The sequence below is a fragment of the Lolium rigidum genome, chromosome 3 (genome assembly GCF_022539505.1).
Source record: "Lolium rigidum isolate FL_2022 chromosome 3, APGP_CSIRO_Lrig_0.1, whole genome shotgun sequence".
NCBI classification, from domain to species: domain Eukaryota; kingdom Viridiplantae; phylum Streptophyta; class Magnoliopsida; order Poales; family Poaceae; genus Lolium; species Lolium rigidum.
In genome coordinates, this window is record NC_061510.1 from 300,682,331 (window position 1) to 300,694,938 (window position 12,608).

The following is a 12,608-nucleotide window of genomic DNA, read 5'->3' on the forward strand; positions in this document are numbered from 1 at the left end:
ACGATGTGTATATACACATGCATTTTATCAATTACAGATGAAAAGGATAAAGTTGTTAACCTCGATGAAGAAGAAAAAACAAGTTAAGTGTGGCTTGATTTGTGTAAACTCAAGTGGCAAATCCTCTTAAGCATTTCATCAAACACCTCTTGTGCATGTGAAGAAGAGAGGAGAGCAATACACCCCTCTTGTGAAGAAAGTGAAAAAATGGCCAAGTGTGGCTCACACTTGGGCAGGGCAAGGTAATATAGCCAGATTGGGGACCTTGTCCCGGTTTGTAACACAAACCGGGTCCGAGGGTGGGGCTTTGGACCCGGTTTGTAATACAAACCGGGACTAAAGGTTTCCCACGCCTGACACGGCCTGCCGCGCCCTGCCGTGGACCCTTTAGTCCCGGTTTGTAATACAAACCGGGTCCAAAGGCCACTACCGGACAAGCTCCAGCGGGTGGGGTCGTCCTGGGCAGAAACGAACCGGGACCAATGCCACCATTGGACCCGGTTTGGTTCAGCACTGGGACATTTGCTTGGGACCAAAGGCCTCTTCTCCACTAGTGCACTTATTATCTTCTTTTCTTTAGTTTGTGCATCTCTCCTAACAGACATTGTACTTCCTGCACTCCTGAAAATCTAACTTTTATCTGATCTTTGCCCTTCCATTGGAGAGGTAACAAATTAAGGTACCACAATGACTCTTCCCTCTGATGTTTCATCGAACACTTGGTGTGCATATCCTCAAATAATAATTTTTTAATTTAACCTATGGTCTGCGCCAGTAGTACCTCGCCGATGTGCAGCTCCATGGACCATGAGGACCCTACCTATAATTCGATTTATTGGTATTTAATAAACGAACACCTTATCTACAATACACCTTAAGTAGCACATCAACCTAGCAATGGCATCGAGATGCACCATTTGGGACAGCATCTTACTGCCGATAAACCGCATGGATTGAGGCTTGCAGCGCTCCAAGGCCAGTGATGATCCTGTCCTCGGGCTGCTACCACCACTCTCCTCTCGGTTAGACTCGGGGAACCAGAACACAACGGTTCCATGGCACTTTAGTTCCCGTGGAAGTATCGATCGTACTTATGGTACATGTCGTGATGTCTGCACCAATGCGGATGTTACCTTGCCACCGATGAATCGCATGGACTGAGCCTTGTGCGGTGCTTCCAGGCCATCAACGACCGGCGATGACCCCTCCGGGCTGCTGCTGTCACTCTCCTCGCGGCTGGACTAGGCGCGTTAGAATATAACGTTCCGTTGGAACTTCAGTTGCTGTGACCGTATCCGGCGTACCTCCGATACATGTCAATGTCTACACTATTGTGGATGTTACCTTGCCGCTGATAAACTGCATGGACTGAACCTTGTGCAGCGCACCCATGCTAGAGACGACTCCATCTCCAGCTTGTTGCTACCACTGTCCTCCCAGCTGGACTGGGCACGGTGGAACACAACATTCCTGTGGAACTTTAGTTGCCGTGACCATATCCGTTGTACGTCCAGTACCTATCTTGATGTCTACCAATGCCGAGAGCTTAGAACTCTTGGAGAAGAGACTCCGCCGGCATAACCAGAAGCAGACTCGTAATATTGTTCCAGCTACCAGTTAGCATCGTGGCTTGATCGGTAGATTTCAACGATCCTATCATGATCAGCCCGACGGGAATCAATTTAGCACGTTAGGAGGTCCCAAAAGAAAAAGATATTCGTGAAAGATATGGACTATATTTCCTTTTTTCCGTAAGGATTTTATTTCTCTTTACTTGTGAAACCACCGATTCTTTTTCCTTAAAACTTGAACTATCCAATCGTTTTCGCGTGCATGGACCTGCCGGCGTTTAAACGTAAAATCTTACATTCCTAGGGAAGCAAAATCCTGGTTGTTTTCCCCGATCGTTTTCGCGTGCATGGACCTGCCAACGTTTAAACATAAAATCTTACGGTCGGAAGCAAAATCCAGGTTGTTTTTTTTAGGATGCAACTATTCCTATGGTCCTAGAGTCCAAGGAAGCACGTACCTATGGAACGCTGTTTTTCTTTTCCTCTTTTGAAATGACGTAGACTGATTAATGGAAATTCTGGATGATCATGTATGGCACGTTATCTCCTCAAATTTAACGTGTCAACTGTGTCAAACATATTACGTAAACTAAAAATCTTTCGATAAATCATAACCGTAAATTTTAGATCTAACTGTCAGTATAATTAAGATGATGTGGATAAACGTGGTGTCCCTATTATACTTCCGTAGTATGGATATGAAGCAATTAAAAACTCTATCGATCAAGTACATGAGCTGCTTTTATAGTCGTGTTTACCACAAATTTGATGATCCCACACTCCACTAAACATGATTCCAATGTAATACGGTACATAAATTTGAGGAGAAAGATTAGATATAAATTTTAGTTGTTTAATTTCATACGGACTCTTTCGTTAAATAGAGTTAAAGAATTGTATATCTCTTGAACTCTCCACTCACTCTTTAAATCCTACTCTCTAAATAATTAATTTATATTTTATATATTGTACTACCACATGTTTGAATCACCACGTCTAGTTTTTTTTTTTCAATCACGTCTAGCTAGCGTAATCAGCAGGGCAGCAAGCACATTTTTTTTAGATGGACTCTATTCTCCATAAGATGTCCTTCTAGTAATATAATCTGTCATAGGAAGCTTTCTTTTGTAATCACCTAACGTGCACACTTTTTTTTGATGCACCCCTATTTATGGTACGTATCGTGTTTCATTGTAATTGATTGGAATTCCTTTTTAGTAATCACAACCTAAGCCGTTATTGTTTCCAATATAATAGATCGTGTCAAATGGACCTACACTGTTACGTAAAAAATATTTTTTCATTAAATCATAGCCACTAATTTTAGATCTAACCATTAAAATAATTAAAATGATGTGGATCAACCTGATGGCTCTATTAAACATCTGTATTTTGCTTTTAGTATATAATAGATAAGAGATGATGTCTCATGTTTGGTTCATTAGCTATCATGCCTAGGGGGTTTTTTCGGCTTTTAAGATGGCTTCTCCCAGAAGATACCCTCTCCCAGCTTCTTTCAAAAGCCTGTTTAAACTTCTAAATTTTTTTTTTCAATAATAATTTAGAAATTCCAATAAATTTGGGAGATGGGCTTCTAGAAAAAGTTGGTGGAAGGTAGCTTCTAGGAGAAGCCATTCTAGAAGTTGAAAAGAAGTGGGACTTAAATTTCTTGTCCTCACCGCATACATGTAATTGCACACACGTAACATTCAATTTTGTAACGATCATCAGTTTGGTAACATCAGAAAATAATTCTAATTTCACCTATAATCCAGTTTGGAAACTGTACTCACGTTGTCAATGGTGATGGCAGTCCGACGACCATAGCCACCAAGGATCACGAACGGAGGCACGGGGTATAGAGCGGCAGGCGGCCGAGACCTCACGTCTTCACACTGTGGATTGCGGCTGGCTGGGAGGACGCCGACGGCGTGTAGGCACTCCGGCCGGTGGAGGAGCTCGGGCTGTAGGCAGAGGTCTTGCTTGAGGATGAGCGCAGGGTGTATAGCGGCAGGCGGCACCGACCTCGAGATCTGATCACGGGGTAGTTCGGCCTGTAGAAGAGTTATTGGAGATTGCACATCACCAATAGGGCCGGCTGCTCATATATATATAGGCTGCTCATATATATATAGGCGGACACATGTACAATTATAGGTACAACCCTGACAAAACACGGGGACCTATACCTACCTAGTACAATATGTTACTCAACACCCCCCCCCCCCGCAGTCGAAGGGTCGGCACCAACACATAGACTGGAGCGGAACTCCGGAAAAGTCGTGGACGGCAATCCCTTCGTCATGATATTGGCAAACTGCTGAGACGTCGGTACGTGAAGAACTCGAACGCGACCGAGGGCAACTTGCTCACGAACAAAGTGGATGTCCAACTCGATGTGCTTGGTGCGCCGATGATGAACGGGGTTGGCGAAGAGTTAGACAGCCGACACGTTGTCGCAGAAAACCACCGTAGCCTTGTCAACAGGACAAGAGAGCTTGGACAGAAGCTGGCGAAGCCACGTGCACTCAGCCACAGCGTTAGCCACAGCGCGGTACTCGGCCTCAGCACTGGAGCGAGACACGGTGGGCTGCCTCTTGGAGGACCAAGAGACGAGCGACGAGCCGAGGTAGACGCAGTAGCCGCTCGTGGAGCGCCGCGTATCCGGGCATCCAGCCCAGTCCGCGTCCGAGTAGGCAACGAGGTCGGTCGACGTCGAGGGCGAAGCATGTAGTGACAGGCCGTAGCCCATGGTACCACAGACGTAGCGTAGGATCCGCTTCACCGCGGCCCAATGAGCATCCCGAGGAGCATGCATATGCAAGCACACCTGCTGCACAGCGTACTGGAGCTCCGGACGTGTCAACGTCAAGTACTGGAGGGCACCGACGATGGAGCGATAGAATGGCGCGTCGGATGCCAGCGATCCATCACTGGCGGAGAGCTTGGCCTTCGTGTCGACATGAGTAGGTGCAAGATTGCAGTTAAGCATTCCTGCACGCTCGAGAAGCTCGTGGGCATACTTCCGCTGATGAAGGAAGAACCCGGCCGCACGCCGGACAACCTCGATGCCGAGGAAGTAATGGAGCGGGCCAAGGTCCTTCAACGCGAACTCAGCGCGAAGACTGTCGGTGAGCTGTCGAAGAAGACCAGCGGTGGACGCCATCAAGATGATGTCGTCGACGTACAGCAGCAGGTAGGCTATGTCGTTGCCGGTCCGGTAGACAAACATCGACGCATCGGAATGCGTGGAGCGGAACCCAAGCTGATGCAGGAAGCCGGCGATGCGCTGGTACCAGGCGCGGGGCGCCTGCTTCAGTCCATACAAGGACCGAGAGAGCAAGCACACGTCATCGGGGTGCTCGGTGTCGACGTTGCCGATGGGCTGCTGGCAGTATACCTGCTCCTACAGATGGTCATGAAGAAAAGTGTTGGAGACGTCCATCTGATGCACCGGCCACGCGCGAGAGGCGGCAAGGTGCAACACCGTGCGGATCGTGCCCGGTTTGACAACCGGGGCAAACGTATCCGTGAAGTCGACGCCAGCGCGTTGCCGAAAGCCGCGCACGACACAGCGCGCCTTGTAGCGCTCGAGAGTACCGTCGTAGCCGAGCTTGTGCTTGAAGACCCATTTGCCGGTGATGACGTTGGCGCGAGGGGGCCGGGGAACCAGCTCCCAGGTCAGGTTACGCTGCAGCGCATCGTACTCCTCCTGCATGGCGGCGCGCCAATGCGGATCGTGCAAGGCGGCGCGAGCCGAGGTGGGCACCGGCGAGAGGGCGGAGGTGGACGCACCAGCGGCTGGTGGGCCGGTCGCGGAGCCGGTTTGACCGGCCTGCTGGCCGGGTGGTCCGGCCGGGGAGCCGGTTTGACCGGGCGGCCGACCAGGCGACGGAGCGGAGGCCCCTGGACACCACCCCGGTTGGCACCGGTCTGGTAGCCGGTTTTGACTGGGCCGGCCGGTCGGCTGTCCGGTTCGACCGGGTTCTGGGCCGGGTCGGCGGCTGGGAGGTACTCCGCCGTCGTGCGGCAGGACGCTGTTGCCGCTGGCCCAGAAGGCAGACGCGGCGGACGGGGACGCCGTGCAGACGTACTGATCGGCGGGGTAGCGTGTAGACGGCCGCCGCATGCCCGCACGTGCGCGGGCGTGCATGGGCCCAGGGGCCGCAGCGACGGGTGGTGAGGCGGGCGATGAGGCGGCCGATGAAGAGGCGGCCGAAGGAGACGCCGCGGGCGACGGGGGCGCCGGGGGCGCCGCGGGCGACAGAGACGCCGAGGGACCAGGCGGGGCCGGCGCAGAGGGGGCCGCCGCGGTCAGTCATCGGCGCGCGGCCGCAAGAGGGCCAGCGGGCGCCGGGGGCGTCGGCGGAGGTGTCGCCAAAAGTCCCTGCTGAAACGGAAAAACCAACTCGTCAAAGTACACGTGCCGGGAGGTGAGGACACGGTGGGAGACTGGGTCGTAACAGCGGTAGCCCTTGGTGTTGGCGGGGTAGCCGAGAAACACACAAGGGAGAGAGCGTGGCCCAAGCTTATGTGCGGCGGTGGCAGCAGTGTTAGGATAACACCGGCAGCCGAAGATGCAAAGGTCATCATAGGCGGGCGGCGCACCGTAGAGTAGGTGATGTGGTGTGTATGACCAACGCACACGACACGGGCGGATGTTGACGAGGAGAGTCGCCGTGGCAAGAGCATCCGGCCAGAATCGTGGGGGCATGTATGCATGGAACAGAAGGGTGCGGACACAGTCGTTGAGGGTACGAAGCATCCGTTCGGCACGACCGTTCTGTGGAGAGGTGTATGGACACGTGAGGCGGAAGACGGCGCCATGGGCGGCGAGAAGTGAGCGAACGGTGATGTTGTCGAACTCTTTGCGGTTGTCTGTTTGTAAGGCGTGGATGGGGCGACCGAACGTAGTGAAAACAAAGGCGAAGAAGGCGGTGAGGGTGGCGGCAACATCGGATTTACGACGAAGGGGAAAAGTCCATACAAAATGCGAGTAATCATCAAGAATCACAAGATAATAATTATAACCAGAATTACTCGGAACAGGCGAGGTCCAAACATCACTATGAATAAGTTGAAACGGAAAAGACGCGACTGTGGAGGAGGAGCTAAATGGGAGGCGGACATGTTTGCCTAGGCGACATGCTTCACAAGAGTGGGCATCTGTTTTATTACAAGTAAAGGAGAAGCCTCTAGGTGTAGGGATTCGTAGCATAGAAAACAAAAAAATTCCTACCGCGAGAACGCAATCCAAGCCAAGATGCAATCTAAAAGACGGTAGCAACGAGGGGATGAACGAGACTAACCCTTGAAGATTTCCAAAGCCTACGAGAGGAGGCTCTCGTTGTTGCAGAAGATGATCACTTGCCGCTTTCAAAAGCGCGTAGAAGATCTTGACGGTGCCACAATCGGGCAGCACCTCCGTACTCGGTCACACGTTCGGTGTTGATGAAGACGACGTCCTTCTCCCCGTTCCAGCGGGCAGCGGAAGTAGTAGCTCCTCCTTGAATCCCGGCAGCACGACGGCGTGGTGGCGGTGTCGATGGAGATCTCCGGCGGAGCTTCGCTAAGCGTCTGCGGGAGAGGTACAGGAGGTGGGGCGGCTTGGGTTTGGGAGAGGGGGTGGCCGGCCACTATGGGGTGCGGCCAAGCTTTGGCTTGAGGTGGCCGGCCCCCTCCCCTTGTCCCTCATTATATAGGATGAACCCCCAAGTGTTGGACTACAAATCTTCGAATAAGACCCAAACCCAAAACCTTCCATGTGTAGGGAAACCTACCGAAGGTGGGATTCCCACTTGAGGTGGGATTCCCACCTTTCCATGAGGGGGGATGGCCGGCCACCTTAGGTGGAGTCCACCTGGGACTCCACCCCCTAGGGTTGGCCGGCCATGCTAGGTGGAGTCCCTCCGGGACTCCGCCTTCCATAGTGATTTCTTCCGGACTTTTCTAGAACCTTCTAGAACCTTCCATAAATGCACCGGATCATTTTCAAACTTATAAAATGACTTCCTATATATGAATCTTATTCTCCGGACCATTCCGAAACTCCTCGTGATGTCCTGGATCCCATCCGAGACTCCGAACAAAACTTCGAACTCCATTCCATATTCAATATCTACTAATACGACATCAAACCTTAAGTGTGTCACCCTACGGTTCGCGAACTATGTAGACATGGTTGAGACCTCTCTCCGACCAATAACCAATAGCGGGATCTGGAGATCCATAATGGCTCCCACATATTCAACGATGACTTAGTGATCGAATGAACCATTTACATACGATACCGATTCCATTTGTCACGCGATATTTTACTTGTCCGAGGTTTGATCATCGGTATCTCTATACCTTGTTCAACCTCGTCTCCTGACAAGTACTCTTTACTCGTGCCGTGGTAAGTGGTCTCTTATGAACCATTCATATGCTTGCAAGCTATTAGACGACATTCCACCGAGAGGGCCCATAGTATATCTATCCGTCATCGGGATGGACAAATCCCACTGTTGATCCATATGCCTCAACTCATACTTTTCGGATACTTAATCCCACCTTTATAACCACCCATTTACGCAGTGGCGTTTGATGTAATCAAAGTACCATTCCGGTATAAGTGATTTACATGATCTCATGGTCGAAAGGACTAGGTAACTATGTATCGAAAGCTTATAGCAAATAACTTAATGACGTGATCTTATGCTACACTTAATTGGGTGTGTCCATTACATCATTCATATAATGACATAACCTTGTTATTAATAACATCCAATGTTCATGATCATGAAACTATGATCATCTATTAATCAACAAGCTAGTTATACAAGAGGCTTACTAGGGACTCATTGTTGTTTACATAACACACATGTATCAATGTTTCGGTTAATACAATTTTAGCATGGTATATAAACATTTATCATAAACACAAAGATATATAATAACCACTTTTATTATTGCCTCTTGGGCATATCTCCAACAGTCTCCCACTTGCACTAGAGTCAATAATCTAGATTACATTGTAAGGTACCTAACACCCATGGCATTCTGGTGTTGGTCATGCTTTGCCCTAGGGAGAGCTTTAGTCAACGGATCTACTACATTCAGATTAGTGTGTACTTTGCAAATCTTTACTTCTCCATCTTCGATGTACTCGCGAATCGAATGATAACGCAGCTTGATATGCTTCAGCCTCTTGTGTGACCTTGGTTCTTGTGCATTGGCGATGGCGCCCATGTTGTCACAATAGATGACTAGTGGGTCTGATGCGTGTAGTTGACACGTCCGTTGGGAACCCCAAGAGGAAGGTGTGATGCACACAGTAGCAAGTTTTCCCTCAGAAAGAAACCAATGTTTATCGAACCAGGAGGAGCCAAGAAGCACGTTGAAGGTTGATGGCGGAGGAGTGTAGTGCGGCGCAACACCAGGGATCCCGGCGCCAACGTGGAACCTGCACAACACAATAACAGAACTTTGCCCCAACGTAACAGCGAGGTTGTCAATCTCACCGGCTTGCTGTAAACAAAGGATTAGATGTATAGTGTGGATGATGATGGTTGTTTGCGAAGAACAGTAAAGAACAATTGCAGCTGTTTGTATTTCAGATGTAAAGAATAGGACCGGGGTCCACAGTTCACTAGTGGTGTCTCTCCCATAAGATAGCAGATGTTGGATGAACAAATTACAGTTGGGCAATTGACAAATATAGAAGGCATAACAATGCACATACATATATCATGATGAGTACTATGAGATTTAATCAGGGCATTACGACAAAGTACATAGACCGCTATCCAGACATGCATCTATGCCTAAAAAGTCCACCTTCGAGGTTATCATCCGAACCCCTCCGGTATTAAGTTGTAAACAACGGACAATTGCATTAAGTATGGTGCGTAATGTAATCAACACAAATATCCTTAGACAAAGCATCGATGTTTTATCCCTAGTAGCAACAAGCACATCCACAACCTTAGAACTTTCTCGTCACTCGTCCCAGATTTAATGGAGGCATGAACCCACTATCGAGCATAAATACTCCCTCTTGGAGTCACAAGTATCAACTTGGCCGAGCCTCTACTAGCAACGGAGAGGATGCAAGAACATAAATAACATATATGATGGATTGATAATCAACTTGACATAGTATTCAATATTCATCGGATCCCAACAAACACAACATGTAGGATTACAAATAGATGATCTTGATCATGATAGGCAGCTCACAAGATCTAACTTGATAGCACAATGAGGAGAAGACGACCATCTAGCTACTGCTATGGACCCATAGTCCAGGGGTGAACTACTCACACATCGATCCGGAGGCGATCATGGCGATGAAGAGACCTCCGGGAGATGATTCCCCTCTCCGGCAGGGTGCGGAGGCGATCTCCTGAATCCCCCGAGATGGGATTGGCGGCGGCGGCGTCTCTGGAAGGTTTTCCGTATCGTGGCTATCGGTACTGGGGGTTTCGCGACGGAGGCTTTAAGTAGGCGGAAGGGCAGGTCAAGAGACGTCACGAGGGGCCCACACAACAGGGCCGCGCGGGCCCCTTGCTGGCCGCACCGCCCTAGTGTCTGGCCACCTCGTGGCCCCACTTCGTATGTCCTCCGGTCTTCTGGAAGCTTCGTGCAAAAATAGGACCCTGGGCGTTGATTTCGTCCAATTCCGAGAATATTTCCTTACTAGGATTTACTGAAACCAAAAACAGCGAAAAACAACAATCGGCTCTTCGGCATCTCGTCAATAGGTTAGTGCCGGAAAATGCAAAAATATGACATATAATGTGTATAAAACATGTGAGTATCATCATAAAAGTAGCATGGAACATAAGAAATTATAGATACGTTTGGGACGTATCAAGCATCCCCAAGCTTAGTTCCTACTCGCCCTCGAGTAGGTAAACGATAACAAAGATAATTTTTGAAGTGACATGCTATCATAATCTTGATCATACTATTGTAAAACATATGAGATGAATGCAGCGATTCGAAGCAATGATGAAGATAATGAGTAAACTAATGAATCATATAGCAAAGACTTTTCATGAATAATACTTTCAAGACAAGCATCAATTAGACATGCATAAGAGTTACTCATAAAGCAATAAATTCGAAGTAAAAGCATTGAAGCAACACAAAGGAAGATAAAGTTTCAGCGGTTGCTTTCAACTTCAACATGTATATCTCATGGATAATTGTCAACACAAAGCAATATAACAAGTGCAATAAGTAAACATGTAAGAATCAATGCACACATTTGATACAAGTGTTTGCTTCTAAGATAGAAAGAATAGGCAAACCGACTCAACAATAAAGTAAAAGATAGGCCCTTCGCAGAGGGAAGCATTGATTACTATATTTGTGCTAGAGCTTTTCATTTTGAAAAGAAGAAACAATTTTGTCAACGGTAGTAATAAAGCATATGAGTTATGTATAAGATATCCTATAAGTTGCAAGCCTCATGCATAGTATACTAATAGTGCTCGCACCTTGTCCTAATTAGCTTGGGTTAACACTGTTTATCATTGCATAGCATATGTTTCAACCAAGTGTCACAAAGGGGTACCTCTATGCCGCCTGTACAAAGGTCTAAGGAGAAAGCTCGCATTGGATTTCTCGCTTTTGATTATCCTCAACTTAGACATCCATACCGGGACAACATAGACAACAGATAATGGACTCCTCTTTAATGCATAAGCATTCAACAACAGTTAATATTCTCATAAGAGATTGAGGATTAGCTGTCCACACCGAAACTTCCACCATGAATCATGGCTTTAGTTAGCGGCCCAATGTTCTTCTCTAACGAGTATGCATACTCAAACCATTTGATTGTGAGAACCGCCCTTACTTCAGACAAGACGAACATGCATAGCAACTCACATGATATTCAACAAAGGTAAAAGAGTTGATGGCGTCCCCAGAAAGCATGGTTATCGCTCAACAAGCAACTTACTAAGAAATAAGACACATAAGTACATATTCTTCACCACGATAGTTTTTTAAGCTATTTTGTCCCATGAGATATATATTGCAAAGGTAAAGAATAGAAATTTTAAAGGTAGCACTCAAGTAATGTACTTTGGAATGGCGGAGAAATACCATGTGGTAGGTAGGTATGGTGGACACAAGTGGCATGGTTATTGGCTCAAGGATTTGGATGCACGAGAAGAATTCCTCTCAATATAAGGCTAGGCTAGCAAGGTTGTTTGAAGCAAACTCAAGTATAAAAGGTGCAGCGAAGCTCACATATGAACATATTGTAGCTATTATAAGACTTTACATTGTCTCCTTGTTGTTCAAACACCTCAACCAGAAAATATCTAGACTCTAGAGATCAATCATGCAAACCAAATTTTAACAAGCTCTATGTAGTTATTCATTAATGAGTACAAGGTACATGATGCGAGAGCTTAAACATGATCTATATGAGCACAACAATTGCCAAGTATCACATTATTCAAGACATTAAACCATTTACCACATGCGACATTTTCCGTTTCCAACCATATAACAATGAATGAAGTAGTTCAACTTTCGCAATGAACATTAAAGATGAAGCTAAGAACATATGTGTTCATACGAAACAGCGGAGCGTGTCTCTCTCCCAAACAAAGAATGCTAGGATCCGACTTATTCAAACAAAACCAAAAAACAAAAACAAACAGATGCTCCAAGTAAAGCACATAAGATGTGACGGAATAAAAATATAGTTTCACTAGAGGAACCTGATAAGTTGTCGATGAAGAAGGGATGCCTTGGGCATCCCCAAGCTTAGACGCTTGAGTCTTCTTAAAATATGCAGGGATGAACCACGGGGGCATCCCCAAGCTTTGACTTTTCACTCTTCTTGATCATATTGTATCATCCTCCTCTCTTGACCCTTGAAAACTTCCTCCACACCAAACTCGAAACAAACTCATTAGAGGGTCAGTGCATAATTCATATATTTAGAGGTGACATAATCATTCTTAACACTTCTGGACATTGCACAAAGCTACTGAAAGTTAATGGAACAAAGAAATCCATCTAACATAGCAA